Raw genomic sequence first — 13123 nt, 5'->3', positions numbered from 1 at the left:
CCCCGCGCCCGCCTTTAGCCAGCCCGCTGCTCCACGTGACACAGCGCGCACGCGCAAACGGCGGCCGGAGCCACGCCACGCCCCGCTGGGGAAAGACGGGACTTCCGTAGGGCGCATGCGCAGAAAGCGCCGGGGAGCCTGTGCACCGCCCGCTCGCCCCCGGCAGAGAGCGCGCGAGAACCGTGCGGGCCCGGGAGCGGGAACGGGGCACGGGATGGAGCACGGGATCAGTAACGGAACCGGGCACGGGATGGAGCACGGGATCAATAACGGAACCGGGCACGGGATGGACCACAGGATCAATAACGGAACCAATCACGGGATGGAGCACGGGATCAGTAATGGAACCGGGCACGGGATGGAGCACGGGATCAATAACGGAACCGGGCACGGGATGGACCACAGGATCAATAACGGAACCGGGCACGGGATGGACCACAGGATCAACAACGGAACCAATCACGGGATGGACCACAGGATCAATAACGGAACCAATTACGGGATGGAGCACGGGAAGAATAACGGAACCGGGCACGAGATGGACCACGGGATCAATAATGGAACTTGGCATGGGATGGACCACAGGATCAATAACGGAACCGGGCACAGGATGGACCACGGGATCAATAACGGAACCGGGCACAGGATCGATCACAGGATCAATAACAGAACCGGGCACGGGATGGACCACAGGATCGATAACAGAACTTGGCATGGGATCGATTATGGGATCAATAATAGAACCGGGCATGGGATGGACCACGGGATCAATAACGGAACCGGGCACGGGATCGATCACGGGATCAATAACGGAGCCAATCATGGGATCGATCACGGGATCAATGACGGGACCGGGCACAGGATTGATCACGGGATCAATAATGGAACCAATCACGGGATGGAGCACGGGATCAATAACGGAACCAATCACGGGATGGACCATGGGATCAATAACAGAACCAGGCACGGGATTGACCACAGGATCAATAATGGAACCAATCACGGGACAGACCATGGGATCAACAATGGAACCGGGCACGGGATGGACCACGGGATCAATAACGGAACCGGGCACGGGATGGACCACAGGATCAATAACAGAACCAGGCACGGGATCGATCACAGGATCAATAACAGAACCAGGCACGGGATCGATCACAGGATCAATAACAGAACCAGGCACGGGATCGATCACAGGATCAATAACAGAACCAGGCACGGGATCGATCACAGGATCAATAACGGAACCGGGCACGGGATGGACCACAGGATCAATAATGGAACCGATCGTGGGATCCATCATGGAACCAATCACAGGATCAATAATGGAACCAGTCACGGGATTGATTATGGGATCAATAATGGAACCGGTCATGGGATTGATCGTGGAACTGGTCATGGGATCGATCATGGAACCAGTCACAGGAGTGATCATGGGATCAGTCATGGAACTGGTCACAGGATCGATCATGGAACTGGGCACCAGATTGACCACAGGAGCCGGTCACTGGCTCATGGGATTGATCGTGGAACTGGTCACGGGATCGATCATGGAACCGGGCACCAGATTGACCACAGGAGCCGTTCACTGGCTCAATCATGGGATTGATCATGGAACCAGTCACGGGATGGACCACAGGATCAATAACGGAACTGGGCACAGGATGGACCACAGGATCAATAACGGAACTGGGCACAGGATGGACCACAGGATCAATAACGGAACCGGGCACGGGATGGACCATGGGATCAACAACGGAACCAGGCACGGGATCGATCACAGGATCAATAACGGAACCAATCATGGGATCGATCACGGGATCGATGACGGAACCGGGCACAGGATCGATCACGGGATCAATAATGGAACCGATCACGGGATCCATCATGGAACCAATCACGGGATCAATAATGGAACCAGTCACGGGATTGATTATGGGATCAATAATGGAACCGGTCATGGGATTGATCGTGGAACTGGTCACGGGATCGATCATGGAACCGGGCACCAGATTGACCACAGGAGCCGTTCACTGGCTCAATCATGGGATTGATCATGGAACCAGTCACGGTATCAACCACAGAACTGATAACGGGATTGATCACAGGATCAATGATGGAATCCATACAGGATCAATCATGGAACTGATCACAGCATCAGTTACGGGATCGATCACCGAAACACTGAATCACCGGCCGCGCCCGGGCGCAGGGCACAGTGCCCGCTGTGCCTCCCATGCCGCACCGCGCGGCTCCGGAGCACCCCAGCGCTGCCCGTGCCGGGGCTGGCAGCCCTTCCAGAGCAGACATTTGTCCCTGATGCCAGGGAGAACATTCCCGGCACAGCCTTGAGGCCGTTTCCTCTTGCACTACCTGCGGGAACAGAACGATCCCCCGCTCCACGCTTGCCCCGGGAGCGCGGGCCGGCGGCTCCGTGCAGGGGGACACAAAGCAGAGCTCCCGGGGCAGGCTTTGCCAAGGCTCGGAGCTGCTCCTGCCGGGTGTGGGGCAGGCCGGCGGAGCATGAAGGGGCCTGTAGCGGGCGATGAACACGGCCCGTGTGGAGGAGAGGCGGGAATGAGGGGCTGGCAGAGGGAAGGTGAGCGCTCCGCAACTGGGGCGGGGAAAGGAGGCTGCCAGGGAGGAGGGAAGGGAGGAATGATGTGGTCTAAACCATTGACCAACAGAACAATTTTTGCATCAGGCCTCTGGATACAAACCAGGAGATCAAGGAACACTTTGCAAGGCGTGGACATTGCTGGGCAGTAGGAATCCATGAAAAGATGATGATGAGCCCTCAAATCATGAAGAGACAGGCTGGACGACGCCAGCTTTACCTCCAAACCAATTTCCTGACAATCATCTCTTCCCTGGCACCCCCGCTAGACTCCAGGGCCTCTGTGGGTCCAGGTCTCCTCAGTGTCTCCCTGGAACAGGCCTTGTTGCCACATCTGTCTTTGGGTGTTCCTTCTACCCAATGGAGAGAAAGTAATTTTCAAAATTGAGAAGGATCCAGAAGATGTTCAGGAAAAAAAAAATACCAGCTGTGTCATGTCTCTAGGGCTGTGTTCGTACATTCAGCAAGTTGTGAAAAGCAGCTCTTTGGGCTGGTTCATTGACTGGCAGGAATTAGAGAGCTCAGTCACTGCAGGGCTGGCAATTAGCTGCTGTGGAAGTGTTTTTGTAGAGTCAAATTTCCAGCACGAGGGGAAGAGAAAAGCTTTGTAAAGCAAGCCGCCCCTCGGCGCGGGAGCCGAGGGGAGCTGCAGCTCCGGCACTCCTGAGGGAAGGAAAGGATCGTTCTCAAGCACCACTGTGAGGGGAACACCCCCAAATCCTTCCCCCCGCAGTGCCGGGGAGCTCTCCTGCCCCGGGAGCTGCGCAATGCTGCTTTCAGATGGAGCAGCAGCATTTTACACCCTGCCTTTCCCTGCCTGACTTCTCCCACCGACAGAGGGGCCAGAGCAGCTGGAAAAGCTGGAATGGGACTGGAAAGCCCCCGCCTCAGCAGCACCTGCACTTTTCCCTTTTCCCAGGTCCTGGGGAAGTGTGGCTCCCTTCCTCGAAGGGAAGAGTGTGGCCCCATCCCGAGGAGCCATGAGAGCAAACAGAGAGGTGGTAGAGGCAGGAGAGAGAAAGGGCAGGAGGGGAGAGCAGGGTGAGTGAGCCCAGGGAGCCGCTGGCTGTGAGGAGCCCGAGCTGTGCCAGCTGAGCTTGGCTGTGCTGCCAGCATGGGCCATGGGGCGAGCGGCTGGGCTCCTGCCCGCTCCTGGCCCTAGGAAGGGGCATGTGCTGCAGGGAGGAGAGGGCGGCCTCGCAGGGCACCGGGAGTGCCAGAGCCCCGGCCGCAAGGAATCAACATTCATTAGTTCCAGTGCGCACAGAAGAACTTGCTGAAGGAGCCCGGGCTCCAAGCTGAGCGCGCCCCTCTCAGCCGCGTCTGGGGGACCCTTTGATTTGGTTAATTAGACACAAAGTTTTTCTGTGCCGTGGGAGGCCGGCTGTGTGCTGAGGAGCGCAGCTAGCCCGGCTTTACTAATGAGATAATTTCTTGTGGCTGTCTGCGAGGCTGTGTACACAGCTCCCCCCGCGCTCACCGCCCTCCCCAGCCCTCGCTCCGGAGGCGCAGTACGGTGTCAGGTCTCCCTGCCGGGGAGGCTTCTGCAGGAGGGCCTCATTTACATCGAAATACCCTCGCAACAATTTTCACTGTTGGACTGGCCAAACTTCCTAATTCTGCTATTTTTCACGCTAAATTTGACCTTTGATTCAATGAAGTGGCTTCATTTTGCCTCTCTCTTTTCCCTTGCCCCAGATCTCTCCTTGCACAGTTCAGCTGTTAGGGCTTGCCTACACTTGAAAGTTGCCTCTGGATTTAGGGACACATAAATCTGAAAGACAGTAATTAATTCTTGAGCACTTCTGGAAGAATTTACTCAAAATCAGTAATTTCTGAATAACTTGGTGCCCTGGCTCCCAGTTCATCCTCCTGTTAGCAGCAGGAGCAGGTAAGGCAAGGTTTGTAAAAGGCACGTCTGTGTTTTTAAAACTGCTTTCTCTCTAATAAAAGGAACTCACAACCTCCCCCTCCAGAGTCTGCCTCACTTAAATCCTCGCTCTGTCACAGCTGAAATGTGGTACAAAGAGATCCAGGAATTCCCCGAGCCTTTGGCTCTCCAGGGGTTGTTTCACAGGTAAGGAATGCAACGCCGGCCTGCCTGCGTCTCCCGCCTGTCTGCCCCTGCGGCGGGCACGGCGGGGGCTGGCTGTGCCCGCTGCCCTCCCGGGTCCGTCGGGGCACGGTGACCCCGCGGGTGTCCCGGTGCTGCGGGAGCCGCGCTCGCTGCGCACATCCCGGCCCGGAGAGCCCGGAGCCTCCCGAGCTGCGGGCTGGCGCTCGGAGAGCCCTCGTTAGAGCGTGCAGGGGCAGATCTGGGAGTGCTCCGGCTGTACCTGAGCAGAAGTTATTTAGGTTAGCAGCAAATTGCACGGCATGATTGCTCGGGGAGCTGGGCAAAGTATTCAAAGCAGAAGAAAGCGTCTGATGGATTCGCCAATATTTTTGTTTGTGGACAATCCCCCAAAAAGGCAGAAGCAAACCCTTCCAGTTCTTACCAATGTGTTTGCTACTCAAAATTACTCCATGAATCACTTGTGACTGGGTGTATGCAGTGGGTTTCTCATGTTTAGTTTGTTCTTTGAGCTCGCTCAAGCTAGTCCTAATTTGCTTGTGCCAAGTGGCTGATTTCAGTCCTCAAGTTCACACAGCAGAACACTCAGGTCAGAAGGAAATGTGCAAGAGCTAACATTTTATCCTATACAGTTTTTAAAGTTGCAGCCAACAAACAATATTTAAAAAAAAAAACCCAAAAAACAACCAACCAAACAAAAAAAAAACAACAAACCAAAAAAAAAAAACCAAAAAGTTGCTACCACTAAACAGAAATCACAGATTTTTCATGAGCAAATGGCACATTTCACACGGGCCTGCCTCACCAGCGCTCCCCAAGGGATAACAAAAGAGCTGTGTCACAGGCAGGTGATGCTCCCTGGTGGCACACAGCCCTGTCTCACCCCGGGTGCCGCTCCCCACACCCCATCTTCCTGTCTGCGTCCTTGCTCCGCCACTCTTTAGCCAAAATACAATGCCTGACACGCAGTGCCTGTGCTGCAGGAGCAGAGATGAGCAGTGGGAGGAGGAAAAGCCCTCGGTGTGTGACTGGAGGAGCTGCAGATGGCCAGACGTGGCTGCGAGGGGAGGGAGGCAGCGCCCAGAGCCCGTTTCAGCTTTCAAGTCCCGTGCTCCAGGATCTACATGCCATTTCTTGGATGTGGTTTGCCCCCAGGGCAATCTCAACAGCTGTGAAGTTTCAACAGATGAACGATGCAGTTTTCAATAAATTTCACCAAGCAAAGGAAAGGATTTTAACTCGTTCATGCTAGCCCACTTTTGGTCTGAAGGCTCTTCTGGCCCCAAGTCCGCTTGGGTCAGGAGGGTTTCCTGTTTGAGCCCCAGGCACAGCTGAGCTGCAGTGAGAGGTTTCCCCATCAGAAGAGGCTTCTCTTGGCCATGCCCGTGGCTCCTGGGAGGTGCAGGCACAGCCCTGCCTTCACCTGTGCCACTTGAACCCACTCTGGTGGAGGAAGGTACCAGAGGTGGATGCCCTCAGCTCCTGCTGGGGAAAGGAGAGGCAGCAGAATGACAATTTTCCAAATCTCCTTGTGGCAGCTGCATCTTGGAAGTTCCATTTCCTTTCTACTCTCTCATCCAGAAGTGGGGCTTGTCCTCCTGGAGTCATGTTTTCATCCCAGCTGAAGGCTGATGCCATTAGTTGTAGTTGAAAGAGGGGCTTTTGTGTTCCTGGATTCTTCAGCTGGAGAAGTCAAGAAATTCCTCTTCCAGAACACATCTGGTGTATCCTCAGATCACAAGGACAATTACCTGAATTCACCTGCTGTACAGAGGACAAGGCAGCGAGCCTGAGCCCAGAGGTGAAAAGCCAGCCCAGGGTTTTTGTGCATGTCTGGGGGATGTGAGCAGTGGGGCTGTGACCTTTGCTGCCTCTCCTGTGGCTGGGATCTGTCAGGGAGTCCGAAGCAGCAGCAAGCTCACAGCCCTTGCAGGAGATGTCAGTGCAGGTGAGCCCTGGAGGGACCTCACACCTGCTCAGGCTCCTGCTTCCCCTGGCCCTGCCTCACCTCCAGTGTCCAGGCTCAGGGCTGAGCGTCTCCCCCTCACCCAAATGTCTGCCCAGAGGCCATTCCCTCCTGCTCCTGCACAGCTGCTCCCCGGCCAGTCTGGTTCCCCTCTCTCTGCAGACAGACAGACAGACAGACAGCACACATCTCCAGGAGCTGCCCCAGTGGTTCCCCACAGCTCTGGAGGGCACTGATAGAGTTTCCCTGTAGTGAAACAACACAGGACCAGCTACAAGCTTAGGATGGGTCTGTGTGTGAGGCAGGGGTGCCCATGACCTTCGGGAAGCTCTTAGCACCAGCCCATGAACAGCTACTGCTTTGAACGGGAGCGCTGCAGTCACTGCCTCCCCACCTCTTCCCCTTCCCAAGCAAAGACACAGCTCACGTGGCACCACGAGAGATCTTGTGAGTTCTGCAGCCTCTACACAACAGTGCACAGACACCTGTGATTTGGGGTCTTTTGTCCCAGCTCTCCAAAATGTTTCATGAGTTTTAGTCACCACATTGCTCTCCCTGTCCTATGGAGGCTCCCCAGCCATCAGCTTCCAACAGAAATTTCTCAGACAGAAACTAAATATTGGATCCCATCTTTTCCTTCCTGTAAAAGAAGCCAGTGGAACCTCCTTTTGACATGGAAGATCAATAACCCTTGTAAATGCACAGGGCAGCCTGGTTGTGCACTCTGATTTCTCATGATTTCTGCTGAGATGCTTTTCTTTCAGTTGTCATCTCTGCCAGAGTCATCCATGGGCTCCTCCACAGGAACACTGCAAACATCCTCTGTAGCAACAGCCTGACCTTTTGAAAAATCAGTGATCTGAGCAAACCCCTCAGCTCTCTGGAAAGGCTGCACGCTGTGGATGCTGTGCTGGATTCATTCCCAGCCTTGTGCAAGCTCTCATGGTGCTCTTTTCAGATGGCTCTTCAGAGGTGCTCTGGGTGCTCTCCTGGATCTGAGGCTGCCACAGGCAGTTTGTGGCAATGCACTCTCAGAGTTCAGCAGTTGCAGCCCGAGAGAAAGTGGGGAAACACTTTGGGAACTTATCTCTGCCACTGTCCCACCAATTCATTCCAGTGACATTTGCCAGTGGCAGTGTCACACAGAGCACCCAGAGTAGTGTGGAATGGCAGGACAAGGCATCACTGCTGTGCAAAGTTACTGCTGGAAAGGCACTATGTATCCCAGAGGGAGCCAGGAGTGTGCTCACACCAATAAAATCCACACTTCTGAGGTCTCTCTTCATGGATATCTCCTCTGGCCCAAATTTTATTGCTCTCCTGTCTTTTTCCCCCCTGGCTCACATCCCCACTGCCTTCACATGGGTTTATTCAGTCAGAGCCCCGTGCCTGGCTGGTTCTGCTCACCCAGCACCGAGCAGCCCATGAGTGCAGCTCCCATCCTGCCGAGGTGTGGGGAGCCCTCTCTCCTTCCTGCTGCTGGCCCTGCCTCGCCAGGCCGGCCTGCACATCCCGGGGACAGACTCCTCTCACTGCCAGGGTGAACGTGCCCCAGGGGACGGTGCCAGAGCAAAGTGGAGGGGCAGGAGGGTCCCAACGCTGTGCCGAGAGGAGCTGGGGGAGCGGGACCTGCTCCAGGGAAGGGAGTTCAGCAGCTGAGGAGGGGGGAGAGGGAGCTGAGGGGCTTGGCTGCTCTGAGCAGAAACGTGCGCGAAGAAAAGCCCCGACCCACACCCTGAATTCCACAGCTCGACTCCAGGGACAGGGAGAGGGAGAGAGGACAGGACGGGACAATTCCAGCAGCCCTGCGACTTGTTCATAAAAGCCTCATCTCCGCAGCCCTGCCTGCCTCCTCCCCCATCGCCTCCACAGCTCACGATGGGTTTATTAACGCAGTTCCCCCCAGGCTAGAGGGAATCACGTCCCAGGAGACATTCCAGTCTCAGCTCAGCTTCGGAGGGGATCAGAGAGCCAAGGGTGGGGGGCGTTTCACCGGGACGTTCCATTCGCGGGGAGCTGGCAGGTCGGGAGCGCTGCAAGACGGCACTAGCAGCGTCCTCATCAGAGCCCGAGCAGCCGCGGGCTGCAGCCGAGCCTGCCCGCTGCTCTGTGCCCCAGCCCCTCGTGCTTTGGCCGGGCTGCTGTGTCCCATCCTGTGTCCTGTGTCCCAGCCTGTGTCCTGTGTCCCATCCTGTGTTTTGTATCCCAGCCTGTGCCCTGTGTCCCATCCTGTGTTTTGTGTCCCATCCTGTGCCCTGTGTCCCATCCTGTGCCCGGTGTCCCATCCTGTGTTTTGTGTCCCATCCTGTACCTGGTGTCCCATTCTGTGTTTTGTGTCCCAGCCTGTGCCCTGTGTCTCAGCCTGTGCCCTGTGTCCCAGCCTGTGCCCTGTGTCCCATCCTGTGCCCGGTGTCCCATCCTGTGTTTTGTGTCCCATCCTGTACCTGGTGTCCCATTCTGTGTTTTGTGTCCCAGCCTGTGCCCTGTGTCCCATCCTGTGCCCGGTGTCCCATCCTGTGCCCGGTGTCCCATCCTGTGCCTGGTGTCCCATCCTGTGCCCGGTGTCCCATCCTGCGCCCTGTGTCCCATCCTGTGCCCGGTGTCCCAGCCTGTGCCCTGTGTCCCAGCCCCTCGTGCTTTGCCCAGGCCCCTGGCTCCTGGCCGGGCTGTGCCGGGCGCTGGCTCCCGGCCGGGCACGGGGCTCTGGGCAGGCCGTGTGGCCCGTGGCTCAGCTGAGCGCGCTGTTGGTGACCCGCAGCCACGAGGGCTCTGCCCGGGCCCGCGCTTGTCCCCAGCCCCGCCGGGGCCGCAGCGGCCGCTCCTCGCCACCACGGCCCCCTGCAGCAGCCCGGAGCAGCCATTCCTCTCGCCAGGAATGGGAGCTGGCTCCCCGGCGTCTGGCTCCCCAGGTGAATTGCGGTGCGCCCTGAGCCTACGCCAGGAAAATGCCAGCAGATGAAACTGCATCTCAGGCCAAGAGACACGAAGATGGATGTGTTTTCCTCGCCCGGCTTATCTCGCAGGCAGCGCTTCTCAGCCGAGCCCGGCTGTGTTTGTGTGCGCTCGGCTCCTGGCACGGGCAGGAGATGATCAGACACAAACACTGCGGTCGGTGAGCTCCCCGAGCCCGGCCCTGCCCTGCCCTGCCGGCACGGAGCCGCTCCTCGGGGCCAAACCCAGCGCTGGGCCCGGGGCTGGCTCCAGAGCTGAGCCCAGGGCTGCGGCAGAAGGGAGAGGAAGAGCCGGAGGGCCCCGCAGCTGCTCAGGCACTGTGCGAGCGCACTGGGAGCTGCACAGGGCACAGGCTGCGGCTGTCTCAGCGCTGCCCAGGGACCCCTTCCCGGCCTGGATCCCTGAGGAGTGCAGTGCAGCTCTGCAAGGTGAGGAGCAGCACGCTCCTGCCACCATGTCCCTCGTTCCGAGGTCAGGGGCAACCCCACTTGTGGCCCTTGGTTTCATAAGGGCACTGCATCAAGCTGATCCCAAACGCATCTGACTCTGCACTGCTGGGTTCAACCCAGAACTAAGGTCAAAGAAAGGGGAGAGCAAAAGTAAATAGATGTAAAATAAGTACTAGGGAATCAAGGAAGATTTTCTGGAAATTCATAGTGAGACTGACCTAGTCAAGTTGAAGTCTGGAAAACGTTGGTGTTTTTGAGGTTCACTGTGTGGACCCAGGACAGTTTGGACCCAAGGTTCACTGTTTGGACCCCTGCACAATTCCAGCATTTCCTTTTAAAAGATTTTTTAAAAACCAAAAATAGATTTGAAGCAAAGCACTTTGCTGACCAACATACATTTTATTTTACATATTACTTTACCTTTCCACTTGTGAGTCCAGGCCCAAAGGCCAAGTTCCCACTCCACAGCCTCTTGTTGCCCACTCCCCATACCCATGTCTCAGGCTGCCAGCAGAGGAGAACCAGGGAATTCAAAGAGTACTCCTGATCAATCATGTTGACATGGGCAGTTCCCTGCAGCCTTGCTTGCACCCACCACGACCTGTACAAATGCCCACTTTGGCTGTCCAGGAGAAAAACAAGGAGCCAGGGCCAGAGAAAAGGGGAATCCCAAAAGCAGGAGGTGAGAACAGAGACTTGCCTGATGGGGACTTGTCCTCATTTGTCACCCACTGGGCAGTGATGCTGGAGACACCAATTCATGAGGTTGTCTCCTACAGAGAGACCAGGAAAGACATCAGAGAAATCAAAGGGGTTTCTCTGTCCTGGGGCTTTGCCTCCTGGAGCCTCTTCCAGCTGCTCAGAGAAATGCCCAGGGGTATAAAGCTCCATGCTGACTTTGCAGGGGACCTCAAGCCAGGTCCCCAGGCAGAGAATACAGCTGTGAAAGTCACACCAGGGAGGTGGCAGGAAACAAAAGACTTTGGACAGACAGGCTTAATCCATTTAAATTCAGTTTCTCTCTCACTTCCCTCCCCTTTCCCCTTGGTTCTCATCAGAAGCTCTTCCCCCACCTCCCCTCAGTCCCCAGTGCCTTACAGCAGTATCACACCCAAGTGGCCCATGGGCTGAGGCAGTTATTCCACCTCTTTGCTGCTCACAAAGAATCAAACCTGCTGTTCTCCTCCTCTGGCACAGCCCCTTTCCCCCTAACACCTGCTGGGAGTAGAGTGAGGTTATCCCCAGCTGCTGGTTCCTGCTGAGACTCACATTACGGTGCTGCTCTGCCTGCCCAGGTGTTCACAAGGCCCTCCTTGTTGGGAAGCCGTAGGGGAGTGGGAGAAGGTCTAATGTTTATGGTCAGAAGGACTTGGAAAACTCCTGACAGCTCTGCCACTTGCTGGGGCTGGAAGGCCCCAAACAGGTGCTGAGCAAGAAGAGCTCCATGTGAGGATGCTAAATCAGCAACATCAGTGACCATCGGGACCTCTCAGCCATGAGAATTTCCACTGAGCTCCTGCAGCCATCCCAAGAAGCCCAAGTTTGGCTCCAGCCTGACAGGAGCTGCAGGAAAGCAAAGAGACAGTGGGATGTCAGACTGGGAGGTGTCACACTGGGAGATGTCACACTGGGAGATGTCACACTGGGAGATGTCACACTGGGAGGTGTCACTGTCCGGGGTGGGAGCCCTGTGCTCATCTGGCAGCAGCCTCTGTGCATCCATGGGCTGCATGGACAGGACAGACAGTGGACGAGAGAGCTCCCAGCTTAGGAACACAACAAGAAGGAATTCTGCAGGCTGCACACAGGGCTCAAGAGTCTCTAGAACACCCAACAGCCATTTTCCTGCTGCTAAACTTCTACTGGCTTGGCTGGGAAATATCTGTGATCCCAAACACAACATGCATTCTCTTTTGTGCTAGTGCCTTGGCAGGAGCCAGCAGTTCTCACACACAGTTCCATCACTGCAGGGACCAAGTTTCCCAGAACATCCCTTTAAAATCTCCCTTCATTAAGAAGAGCCAAACTGCCTGTTGCTGCCTCACAGGCTGCTCCCATGCCTCTCCCTGCTTCCCCAGGGCTCCACTGCCATGGGCTGGAAAGCACTGAGCTCCCAGAGACACCAGCACTAAAAGAAAAGACACTAAAGAAAAGAGAGACAAAGGCAGGAAAGCTTTTTTCACTGGGACCCAGCTGTCTGGCTCAGAGAAAGGCAAGAAACAAGGGTCTGCTCTGCATTCCTGGGGCACAGCCAGAATAAGAGCAGAAGGGTAAATTCCACAGTGCACCGTGGTTTTCCCTGCTCCCCTGTCCCCTCTTACAAATAAGGCCTCGGGGATATGCTGAGCATGGTGCTCCAGTGCAGGGACATCTTGCTAACAGCCTGTGAGTGAAACACTGCAGCACCTCCCAAAGCCAGCCAAGACCAGGCTCTTTTTTCTCACATCTGCTCACCGTACCCAGTATTTACATCGTCAGTATGGTTCTCATAAAACTAAACATGAACAACTGATCACAGACAAATAAAGCAGTAATAGAGCCTGGGATGTCAGGAAGCCTTACTCACTCCCTGCACACCAGCCCAGGCAGCTGGAGATCAAAGTTCTCTTATTTGCAATACATTTCTTGAAACAATTTTCAGCTAAACTCAGTCTGTTGAGAAGATGCTGACACAATGCAGGGCTTCTCCCATAGAAACAGGAACCAAGAAACCAGAGCTGTGCATTGCTGCCTCCATCTCCAGGCGGCTGAGCAGATGGAGAAGGCTTTGGCATCTCCAAAATGAAAATGGGGAGTTGTTCCCTTCCTTCCCCTCCCTCAGCATCCTTGCTCGGGAAACCCTTCTTGCAAAGGGTGAGTGAAGGGCTTGAGTGAAAAAGTGAGCAAAGCAGAGCCCTGCACCGGCAAAACATGGGTTCAAACACATTAAAACTCGGCTGTGAGCTACTCCCCACGGGGACTGGAGCGGTCTCGACGGGCACTCAGAGGACGGGGTTTAGTCCTTGGTGCCCTTAGGCAGGAGAGGTGAAAGACACCTTTAAAGGAGCCCGTTTAAAGGCGCCCCA

Source organism: Onychostruthus taczanowskii, unplaced genomic scaffold (assembly GCF_017590055.1).
Source record: "Onychostruthus taczanowskii isolate IOZ18803 unplaced genomic scaffold, ASM1759005v1 scaffold64, whole genome shotgun sequence".
NCBI lineage: Eukaryota > Metazoa > Chordata > Aves > Passeriformes > Passeridae > Onychostruthus > Onychostruthus taczanowskii.
This window is presented reverse-complemented; position numbering follows the sequence as displayed.